The 11,449-nt window shown below is 64.2% G+C and overlaps 1 protein-coding gene across 4 annotated transcripts in view; it reads right to left on the bottom strand.

The window, feature by feature from the left end:
* Positions 1 to 11,449, bottom strand: part of C13H1orf21 (chromosome 13 C1orf21 homolog) — a 142,547-nt gene that overhangs the window by 80,329 nt on the left and 50,769 nt on the right. The window contains exon 1 of one of the 4 annotated variants that reach the window (XM_089311988.1): positions 10,462 to 10,644. The exons of the other annotated variants lie outside the window; for them this stretch is intronic. The gene's annotated coding sequence lies outside the window, so the exon portion shown is untranslated. Of the gene's footprint in view, positions 1 to 10,461; positions 10,645 to 11,449 lie in introns of those variants that run through there. 4 annotated transcript variants of the gene reach the window in all.

Genomic DNA, 11,449 nt, shown 5'->3' with positions numbered 1-11,449 from the left:
TCAGGCTCTCGCAGCAGGACGGGCATTTTAGGAGCCACGTTTCCGGGTTTACAGGAACACGACGGGGAGCAGACATCTGAGAGGCAGCAACCCCGCACCTCAAGCCGCCGGGCAGCGCGGGGCAGCGCACCCTGCACGCCAGCACGGAGCGCCCACCGCGAGGCCCACGCCCGAGCTCTCCTCCGTCCCCACAGGACACAGCGGGCAGACCCGGGGTGCGGGCGGTGCAGCGCTCGGGGCCTGGAAGCCGCGCGCTGGGCCCCGACCACACGGAGCGAGCCTCACCGGGGCCCCGGGAACCACACCTCTGTCCCAGCCCGACTGACCCCGCACCCAGGCTTCCGTGCTGTGGGAGTTTGCTTCCGCAGCCCTGACCCCGGAAGACCTCACCCGGCACCCCTGGAGACGTGAGCTAGTGTGGACGACTCCCCCCACGCCACCCCGGCATTCCACGGCCGTCTCCCCTCCCTGGCTGGCTGCCGAGCGCTCAGCACCCACAGGGCCTCAGCAGGGAGGCGGGGGGAGACACTCCCGCAGACCCGTCACGGCGGCTCGGGGGTCTCATCTCCCCTCTCTCCCGGCAGCAGGCTCCCTCCGAAGCCACAGATCAGAGTGAGGATTACAGCGACGTGGCTCTGTGATGCTGGACGGAGCCCCTCAGGCCAAGTCCCTCGGAGGCTGATGTGTCTGAGCTAATAAGCTATGCCGCAGGACCGTCAGGCACCTGGAACACGGGGCCCAGTTCCTGGTCACAGCGCAGAGGGCAGGGAGGGGCCCGGGCTCCCGCGTCTACGGCCCGAGGCCCAGACGATGCTGGCTGCTCTCACACCTCCCTGACATCCGTCTCCCACCCCTCGTCCCAGGCCGCACGGCAGCACCAAGGCGCCCGTGTCTGGGACCCTGGTCCACCACGTCACCTTCCCGACATCCGTCTCCCACCCCTCGTCCCAGGCTGCGCGGCAGCACCAAGGCTCCCGTGTCTGGGACCCTGGTTCACCACGTCACCTTCCCAACATCCATCTCCCACCCCTCATCCTAGGCCGCGTGGCAGCACCAAGGCGCCCGTGTCTGGGACCCTGGTTCACCACGTCACCTTCCCGACATCCGTCTCCCACCCCTTGTCCCAGGCCGCGCGGCAGCACCAAGGCGCCCAGGTCTGGGACCCTGGTTCACCACGTCACCTTCCCGACATCCGTCTCCCACCCCTCGTCCCAGGCTGCACGGCAGCACCAAGGCGCCCGTGTCTGGGACCCTGGTTCACCACATCACCTCCCCGACATCCGTCTCCCACCCCTCGTCCCAGACCGCGCGGCAGCACCAAGGCGCCCGTGTCTGGGACCCTGGTTCACCACATCACCTTCCTGACATCCGTCTCCCACCCCTCATCCCAGGCTGCGCGGCAGCACCAAGGCGCCCAGGTCTGGGACCCTGGTTCACCACGTCACGTGGGGCTAATCCAGGTGACTTCCTTGTCAGAGTCCGAAACACAGTAAGAGCAGAGCTGTTTCCCCCGAGACCGAAACCCTCGGCAGAAAACGAGGCGTCAGATGCAGCTCCCTGCACTTCTGCAGAGACGCCTCCTGCCGGCTCCGCTACGCCGGGTGCAGCTCTGGTGTGTGTGCAGGTGTGGTACATATGCAGGTGTACGTGGCTTGTGTACAGGTGTGATGTGTGTGCAGGTGTGGTACATGTGCAGGTGTGCAGCATGTGTGTGCAGGTTGGTGCATGTGCAGGTGTGGAGCATGTGTGTGCAGGTGTGGTACATGTGCAGGTGTGCAGCATGTGTGTGCAGGTTGGTGCATATGCAGGTGTGGTACATGCAGCATGTGTGTGCAGGTGTGGTATATGTACAGGTGTGCAGCATGTGTGTGCAGGTGTGGAGCATGTGTGTGCAGGTTGGTACATGTGCAGGTGTGCAGCATGTGTGTGCAGGTGTGCAGCATGTGTGTGCAGGTGTGGTACATGTACAGGTATGCAGCATGTGTGTGCAGGTGTGCAGCATGTGTGTGCAGGTGTGGTACATGTACAGGTGTGCAGCATGTGTGTGCAGGTTGGTACATGTGCAGGCATGTAGCATGTGTGTGCAGGTGTGGTACATGCAGTATGTGTGTGCAGGTTGGTACATGTGCAGGCATGTAGCATGTGTGTGCAGGTGTGGTACATGTGCATGTACGCGGCATGTGTGTGCAGGTGTGGAGCGTGTGCAGGTGTGGAGCGTGTGCAGGTGTGGAGCGTGTGAAGGTGATATACCTCCTGCCCTGTCCATGGCTTCTCTCATGCGCAGAGGGCCCCAGGAGCCCAGCCCACTGGTGTTCAGGAATGGGCAGATGAAATGAGAGAAAATGCGGGGAAAGGGAGACACAGAAATCAAGAAACAAGCAGAAAGAGCAGAGTAAGCGCGAATCACTAGGCTGACTTCAGTCTGATCAATGAACCACTCAGAGCGCCCTGGAGCCCTGCCGAGGGGCCGGCATGGCAGGTCCTCACCCTAACAAAGCAGAACACAGTCCCGGGACCACGGCCAGGAGGCAGGCTGGGGGTGCCCCGGAGCCCCACCTCAACGAGCACCTGCTGGCAGAGACCTGAGACTGGGCTGCCCCCGCCATGACGTCCCTCAGCAGAGACGGCCGCTGGGTCCTGCAGGCGACCGTCCCTCCCTCCCACGTCCCCTCTCACACCTGAGACGCAGGCAGGATTCCTCCCCTGCACCCCAAAGCCTGAGCTTCCACACGGGTCTCGTGCACAAAGCAGCCCCAGAGCGTTCTGGGAAAATTCACATGGTCTTTTCATTCACTTCCTAGGCCCGCACTCTCGGCTCAACTCCCTGGTCCTTGGGTTTGCTGCCGACGGGGCTGCGTCCGGGTCTGCAGCCGGTGACCGCGGCAGGGCAGGCAAGGGTGGCCGGCAGGCATGGATGCTCGCGAACCGGCTCGCCGAGCAGATTCCAAGACGCGCTGGGTCAGACCTCGCTGCCATCAGCATCTCCTAGAAAACCAGGGTTTCTGTTTGCTTCTGCTGAAGCGTAGATCTCCGATGAGCTTTCACACCAAGCACGTTCAAGGACGCTGTCCTCGGGGGGCCAGATGAGGAACGAGCATTTCCAGGCAGCACAAACCCACGCCCCTCTGGCCTCCTGCATCATGGAGACACACACACACACAAGGCCCCCGAGTTCGCCCAGCGCTCAGGAAAGCTCACGGATCCCGAGCCTCGGCCAGAAGCACACGGCACAGACACCCGCGGGAAGGCAGGCGGAGCCGAGCTGGAGGAGGCCCTGTCCGGGTGCGGTGCCAGCGGCTCCCGTGCACCGTCCGGTGGGGTCCAGTGGTGCCTGGGGGAGTGAGACCACAGCGCGCGCCTCTCCACCTCTCCAGCCAGGGCCCAGCACACGGTCGCAGGTCCTGCCCCCCGGGGCCTGCTCGCGTCATGTCCACTCCAGGACAGCTGTCTCAAAGGCGCCCCGCGTTCCCCACTGGCAGGGCCGTCCTGAGGGAGCTCGGTGTCCTCTCCCACCTGTCGGGGGCAGGGGACTCGGGTGTCGGCACGGAGACCACGGCCGGGGCCTGTGCTGCTCACTCCACAGAACGCCGGGCTCCTGCCCAGACTGGGCGGTTGCGGTCTTTGCCGGAACAGGGCCCTCACACGGGGCTTCCTGGCAACCCCTGGGTCAGAAGCAGGAGCGGCAGTTAGGTTAAGGGAATCCGGAGGCCTGGCCGCCTCTGAGACCGTGCGGCTGTGACAGTCACAGAGACACTGCGTGGACAGAGGCACCCCCGGGAGATGGCCTCTTGTCTGGTCTGGGGAGGACGGCACCCACTGCCACCACCACGTGGCCAGGGCTGCCAGGAGCCCCTCAGGATCCGGCCTTCCACTTCCAAGGCCTCCCTGAAATTCCTACGGACCCTCGGGATGCGAGCTAGAATCCAAGGGTGCGGACCAGCGTGCCGTCCCCCGCCTCCCGCTACTCGTCAGTGTCTGTTTGCTGTTTCTGAGCTGGGAAAGCTCAGCCGGGTCCGTGGGTCTCGGCATCGCAAAGGGCTGGAACCTCAGCTCCAAAGGCGACGCCGCGTAGCTGCAGTCACGGCGCCACTGCCCCACAACCAAGCCAAACGCAGACCTCTGCGGGGCCGCGAGGGGAACCCCAGACTCGCCTGCTGCTCCCCGAGGCTCCGGGGCCCCATGCGGGGGAGGACCCCGCCCCTGCCCACTGCCCGTCCTCCGGCTGCTCCAGGGACACCAGCGCCGGGCAGTCCTCACTCCCCTGCCGCTCAGAGAGTGCGACCCAGAGTCCCCCACACGGCCTCCCGTGTACCTGCCGGAGGACGGGCCCCTCGCCCAGGCCTGGCGGGCTCCTGATCACCTGAGGGTCCCTGCAGAAAGCTCCCTGCACCTGCCGGCCGCGCCCAGGGCCTCGCCGCAGAGCTGAGCTGCACCCCCGGGTCCAGAGGGCCAGCACCCGGGAGGGACACAGCTCGCACTTCCTCCCCCTGTTGCTGTCCCCTGGCTTCCAGCAGGAACCGGCTCAGTAAATGATGGACGAGGGCTCCCGACTGCCCAGGCCGGCCTGAGCCCGTCCTGCACGCTGACCCTCAGCCTAGCCTCGCGCGGCCAAGCCCCCTGCTCACTCTTCCTCTTCACCAGCAAGGAAGCCCCGCCGGTCCATCTGTCACTCAAATTCTGCCCCGCCCCCACAAGGTCCTGCTAGAAACCTCACCCCAGGCCCCAGGGAGCTCCGCCTGCCCCGGGTCCTCCGGCTGCCTGGGGCCTGCAGCTCTCTCCGCTCGGTGGACCCTGGCAAAGGCGAGCCCTGGTGCCCGTGTCTCTGACCCTACCAGTTCTTGGCACAGAGCGGCAGATGAATAAACACACATCACCTGCCACGCTGGCTGGAAGCAGTGGGCAGGGGACGCAAGTACAGAAACTATTAAGAAAAAAACTTACAAAAGTGCAGCTCAGAATCTCTGATCATCAGAGGCTGAGTCACCGCAATTTGGTAAAACTGGACCCTGAATAAAGGTCATTTTTAAATAGAAACTTTTGTCCATGTGACAAAAAAAAAAATTACGAATAGAAGAGAAAATTTGGCGGAAACAAAATAAAGAAGGAAAGACAGAGATGTATGCACAAGCCTGCGCCTCCACCCCTGCCGGGACAGGAGGGCTGGCCGGTGCCGAGTCCCAGCGGCCCCGCCACGGCCCCTGAGTGCACAATGCTCCCCACGGTGCTGCCATGCTTGGCCCGGCTTCTCCCTGCACTGCCTGTCTGGCGCCTGGGCCCTACTGCACAGCCGCACTGACTTTCCATTCCTCTGTATTCTCCCCCAAAATATGTGCAGCAGCTGCTTCCAACCATAAATAACAACCCGAGAACACAACACCCGAGGACGGGTACCTCGGGGTTCTGTCTCCTAGCAACGCGGCGTGGGCCCCCACCTGCCCGAGGTCCACGCCCCCCGAGACGCCTGCAGGCCTGCAGACACACCCCAGCAGGGCAGACACTGCTGCATGCTGCCGGCCCACAGCCGAAGGGTCTTTGTGACAGGCGATGTGAGAACAGGGGCCACCAAGCTGCCTTGGGAAATCCCCAAGCAGTGCATGCCGGCCACTCTGCACCTCGGTGATTCAGGGACGTGCGCCCTCCGCTCTGGGACTCCTCCCTCTGTCCTGTCCAACGTGGCCTTGTCGGCTCCCCCTGTCCCCTTAATAGACTCTGGTTCCCCATGGGCACCGCTCCCCGACCCAGCCGGGGACCCAGGAAAGCAGCCAAACCACGCGTCTCTGAAACCAACCCTGCAGCAGCAGCCGACACACAGGAAGTACGGGAGGCGGCTGCTTGCTTGGACGTCCAGAGAAAGTGAAAGTCCCTACGGGTGATGGCGATCACCTGTTTCCCTGCTGAAGGCGGCCATTCAGACGGGAACAAGACCCCTCACCCCTCACGGCGTGGGGTCCCCGTTCTCCATCCCGGAAGCAGAGGCACACGGAGATCAGTGCATGCGACGCCCCCGCAGACACGAGCCCTGGTAGTGAGCATCCGACAGCCACAGCGCCCTGGGACATGAAGACCTGGGAGCCAGCTGGGGCGCTGCCCCAGGGGTGCACTCCAGGCCAGGGCCTTGGCTCGCTCCCTCCCGTCCCACTCAGCTCCTGGCACTAGGAGCTGGACACCAATGGCAGAGTCAGGACCGCAGGCAGCGCGTGCAGGGCCGGGTCCTGGCATCCTCCAGAGGCGCCGCTGCAAAGCCTGGTGGGCTGAGTGTGCCGAGGTCCCAGGCGAGGGGCACGGGCGACAGACTGGCCAGCGTGAGTGCTGCCGGTCCCAGGGCGGGTGAGGTGTGGCTCGCTCGGGCGACGCTGCCCGATGCTGCCGGGGGAGCAGGAGACAAGGACAGCTCCTGTGCCCTTGTGGGGCCGCTGTTCACAGACCATGGCAGCATCGTGGCCTGACTCGCTCAGCAGACGCCACCGGCAACCGAAGCCAGCACAGGGGATGCAGCCTTGGGCCCAGGGGTGAGGAGGGGAGAGTGGCCGCTCCTGCAACGCCGGCACGCCGGAGCTGTCCGGGGCCGAGGCTCCCAGCTGCTGGAGGGACAGCAGGGATGCTGGGACGTGGGGACTCACAGTGGCCTTCCCCCCACAGATCCACCTCCAACCATTTCCACTGCCACCTGCCAAGAGGATTCTGGGGGAAAACCGTGGCTAAACGTGTACACAGAGGCAGCAACGGCTTCGACGCCACCCGAGGAAACGCGTCTACCGCGGGACAGCCTGGCCCTGCTCCCGCGGGAAGGGGGGCCGTGAGGAGGCCCAAAGGCAGCAACAGGAGGTGACAGTGAGGCCTGAGCGCAAGGCCTCGGGGCCAGAGGACAGGGGGAGGGACAGAAACAGAGGGAGGTGGAGGGTGCAAGCGCTGTTTTGGATTTTGGACGCCCGCTTCTCAGTAGGGAACCTGGTGACCCTCACCCCCCCGCCCAAGCTCCCAGCTCAGCCTGCACCTGCCTGGGGGTGGCCTCGCTGCTGTCCAGGATCTGCCCCCCCACCAGACCTCAGGGAGGAAAGCAGGGCTCTCCACCCACGCACCTGCCTCGCCCAGCCCCGTGACCCACCCCGGCGGTAGCAGACCAGCGCTGGCCACAGCAGCCCTGGGACCTCCCGGCGAGCCACGGCACGTAGCAGCTGCAAATCTATGAGGAAGCAGGGCCAGGCCGGCCCGGGAGGCAGAGAGCTGGGTGCAGCTTCTCTCTCCGCTCTGCACTTGTGCCCCGGCACCAACTCCGCTGTGCGCTTGGCCTAGAGCAGCGAGGCCCTGAGGGGCCCGTCCGCCCCACCCTCCCCAGGAGCAGCTCAGATGCCCGGAGACGCAGCTCACCCTAGGGCGTGAAGAACTCCTGAACGCGTGGCTGGTTTATCAACTATAACTGATGAGAGCAATAATCACTAATTATTAGTAACTGCTAGCTAATAAATCGCTCTCCAGTAATTAATCACTTCCTGGTCTGCTCTTCTCATGGAGACGGCAGAAGCTGGCAGGTCGGTCCATCAGTGAGGGCCCGAGAGACAGCATGGCGCGGGGCTTCCTGGGACGTGGCCACGGCGTTCACAAACACGCCTGCCACGAGACACGCCAGCCGGCCACGGAAGAACAGAGACCCGGTGGAGCCAGCCCCACGTCAGGAGCTCCGAGCACAGCCGGACGCCACAGGAGAGCGCGGCTGTCACTCCTTTTGGGGTCCACCGGACGCCACAGGAGAGCGCGGCTGTCACTCCTTTTGGGGTCCACCCTCCTGCCGTTTTGTTTCCCAACACAGACTTGAACGCCCCGGAAGCTCTTAATCAGCCCAAGTTTGATTCTTTCAAAGTCCTTTCCTTGGTGTCTATTTGGAAATGAATTACGGTTAGACTTGTAGGAGAAAACTGCTCGATCCCTTGTGACAACTCGCGACAAGCAAGACTGCTGGGAAAGCCAGCGCTGGTGCCGAGCGAATGAAGCCGCGAAACGGAAGCAGCTCTGACTGTTGAGGCCATCCGGAGAGTGAACCAGCGGTTGGAAGATCTCTCTCTCTCTGTCTCTCTCTGTCTCTGTCTCTCCCTCTCTCTGTATAACCCTGACTTTCAAATAACTATTTTTTTAGAAGAATGAATGAAGCTAGAATGTTCCATATGTATTTTCTCGGGTGACCACTCGGACTCAAAGAGTGCTGATTTGTGACGGTCACTCCAGGCAAGCCAAAGGCTGGCCAGCACCTCCCCCAGGAAGCTGCCCCCACCATGGGCCTTCCTGGTCCTCTCTGTCCCAAACACTCAAGCCACTCAGTGCTCCCTCTGTCACCACGTGCTGCTGCTGTGGGCCATCCCGTTGGGGGTGCACCTGCACTCACACAGGTAAATACAGGAGGGGGGTCTGTCTTCACAGGTGTGCCTGACAGCGGGCAGAAGAGGGGCAAGCAAGAAGCTGCAGCCCCCGGTCAAGGCCAGCACGTGGTGGGACAGGCACACCTGCATGGAAGCGGGGCCGGTTGGGGATCTGAGCCGAGGTGTGGAGAACGTCAATGCAGAAGACCCCGACGCCTGGGACTGGATCTACGACTGCTCCGAAGGAGAAAGCTTGGGACACAGCTCTACCGCGCCAGAACCCGAACACACCCCGGCCTGGAAGATGGCCGGGCTCCTGCCCGGGAGGCAGCGTCTCCGATCGCCCTGGAGCTGTCGGCTGTGGCGAAGAAGCTTCCTCCCGGGCAGGCAGGTGAACGGGGTCCAAGCGAGGCGGGAAATGCCACCCCGGCCTCGGCGAGCCAGGGCGGGGCTTCCGTGTGGCGTGTGAGAACTGCATGGCTCCTCCACGTGTGAGAACTGCCCGGCTCCTCCACGTGTGAGAACTGCCTGGCTCCTCCACGCGTTCCGGGGACAGCTGCTTGGACTCTGACGGTGAAAAGCACACGCGGACGGCTCTGCCCAGATCCCAGCTCCGAATGTCAAGTGCGCCAGGGAATTTATTCATCCAGCACCCACGCGTGCCCGCATCCACCCTGCACGCTGGACAGGACGGGAACACGGGTGCTGTGCAAGGGGTTTGCAGGGAGGCTCCAGGAAGGAAACCACTGCTGTCCCCAACGGGAAGAACAGCGCAGGCAGACAGAACACCGTGGGGGCGGCGTGTGGACGGGACGCTGGGTCGGGTGAGAGGAGGCAGCCGTGGCACGAGTACCGTCCGGGGCCGACTCTCCCGGAGCGACCTGGGCTGGAAGGGACCAGGAACGCCCGAGACTAGCCTCTGCCACCCTAATGAGGTCCACGGCGAGTTTCACAGGAGCTGTCCCTGCAGGTTCGATTTGCAAGCTGACAGGCTGACGGTCAGACAGGTCGCCCTGGGTCCGCGGCTGATCCACAGCTCTGAGGCCCCTTGCAGCCTCCGAGACCTTGCCTCTGAGGAGTGGACGCAGCAGGGGCCGCAGGGCCAGCAAGAGGCCGGGCGTGGGGCCGCCTCCGCCACTTCTGAGTAGCTCAGGCGCGTACTCACGCTGGACAGAGCTGGCCTGCGCCGACACACGGGTAGGAGGGCTCCAGCAAGACCACACCCCAGAAGGACCCGAAATGCCTCCGTGGTCAGCTCCACACGCCTGCTGGCCCCGCACAGGGACGGTGGGACGGAAGGTCTGGGGCCAGCCCGTGAGCGCTCACCCGAGGACAGACCCGCGAGTGTCTGAGAGCGGCCGCGGCTGTCAGGACAGCTGAGCCACCAGACATCCACGTCACACCCCAGGCTGGGAACCCCCGATTCCTACGGGGACCTCACAACTTGAACACGGCCCACGTGAAACACGCTGCCGGCTCCCGACTCCTCCAGGGGCTGCAGGTGTCAGAACACCGTGGCCACGGCGCGGGCCCCACGGCTCTCGATTCCTACGGGACTCAGGGACGCGACACAGGCTCTGGGCACCGCCCCTCTGCGGCGGCCGGAGGGCTGCGTGTCCCGCAGACACACGTTCAAGTTACCCGGGGCTGGAGCGGCCGACCCTGCTCGCGGCTCCCCAGACACACAGCACACAGCTCCCACTCACAGAACGGAAACTCGTGAGACAGCCTGCCCCTCGGTGCTCAGTGCCAGCTCCCGGGGAAGCGTTAACTTTTCGCCACCTTTGCAACGGTGAAGCAGCAGACGGAATCCACCCTTTCCATTCCCTCTGGCGTCTCGCTCACCAATCCACGGCCCGTGGCTCACGTGCTGCCACGTCTTGCTTCCTAGTCTCAGGAGCTCTCTGCAGCACGAAGGGAGGCTTCAAGGTGCCCCCTCCTCTCTGGCAGAGTCCACGTCTCGAGCGTTCCAGGCCAGGCAAAAGGAGCAGCTGGTCCCTCCCTGTCGGCCAGCAAAGGCCGTGAAACGCACTGCCCGCACCGCCCTCACTCCCTGAGGCTTCACGCAGGAAAACTAACAAGCTGCACGCGGCAGTGACAAAGAACCTACAGGAAAAACCAGTTCTGGTGGAGCTTTCTCCAGGAGACCGAGGGCACGGGCGAGGCAGGCACATCAGGGCTCCGGGCAGAGCGAGGACCGGGCAGGACACGGCCAGGCCGACCCCGGGCTGCCTCCCACAGGAAAGCACCCGGTTCTAGCCAAAGCGCGTGAACAAGCTGCGTGTCAGCCGCCGCTTCAGTAACAACTTCGTGAAAAGCGAAGGACGGCACAGCCAAAGCCAGGCCCCGCCTCAAGCCCCGCCTTGTACCCAGACAGCCCCGAGGCAGCGCTGGCCGGCCCCGGCAGAGCCCAGTGGACGCTGCCCTGCGCTCTGCGGGCTGCTCCCGGGTCCTCCCCAGCAGCAACTGGGGTCCTGCTGTTTAAGCGCCAAGCAGCCAGGGTGGCCGCCGTGACGCCTGCATCCCAGAGCAGAGCGCCCATTCAGTCCCTGTGCTCTGCTCCCGGAACGCAGCCAGGAGGCAGCGCGCGATGGCCCATGTGCTCGGCCCCGGCCACGTGTGTGCGGGAGACCAGGACGGAGCTCTGGGCTCGTGGCTTCAGCCCCCCAGCCCTAAGGCTTGCAAGCGTCTGGGGAGTGGCCAGCAGTGGAAGAGCCCTCCCTGCCTTTCACGCAGATGAAAGTAAAATCTAAGTAAATAAACACTGAAAAGGAAAGCTGAGTGGCCACTGCCCAGCCCTGGCCCTCAGACGGCCGGGTCACAGACGGGAAGGGGCGTGGCCCTGCTACACAGCACCCAGCAGCGCCGCTGGCCCACAGCCGCCGCCCAGAGGCGCAGGCCTCCTGCTGCCCGAGAGCCTCCCACTCAGCAGGGCAGGGAACCTTCCACGGCACGGACAGAGGTGAGGCAGAGCTGACGTGCCACAGGAAGAGCACGCGGGCTCAGGGCTGCAGAGGGCCGAGACCAGTTCTGCCCTCCCCACGCGGCCGACCCTGGGCGCCACCCACGTGGTGAGCGCCTCTGTGATTCGTCCACGA

Source organism: Oryctolagus cuniculus, chromosome 13, assembly GCF_051225735.1.
Source record: "Oryctolagus cuniculus isolate XC-2025 breed Fujian yellow rabbit chromosome 13, ASM5122573v1, whole genome shotgun sequence".
NCBI classification, from domain to species: domain Eukaryota; kingdom Metazoa; phylum Chordata; class Mammalia; order Lagomorpha; family Leporidae; genus Oryctolagus; species Oryctolagus cuniculus.
The sequence above is the reverse complement of the archived record's forward strand: the minus strand, read 5'-3'. Positions and strand labels throughout refer to the sequence as shown.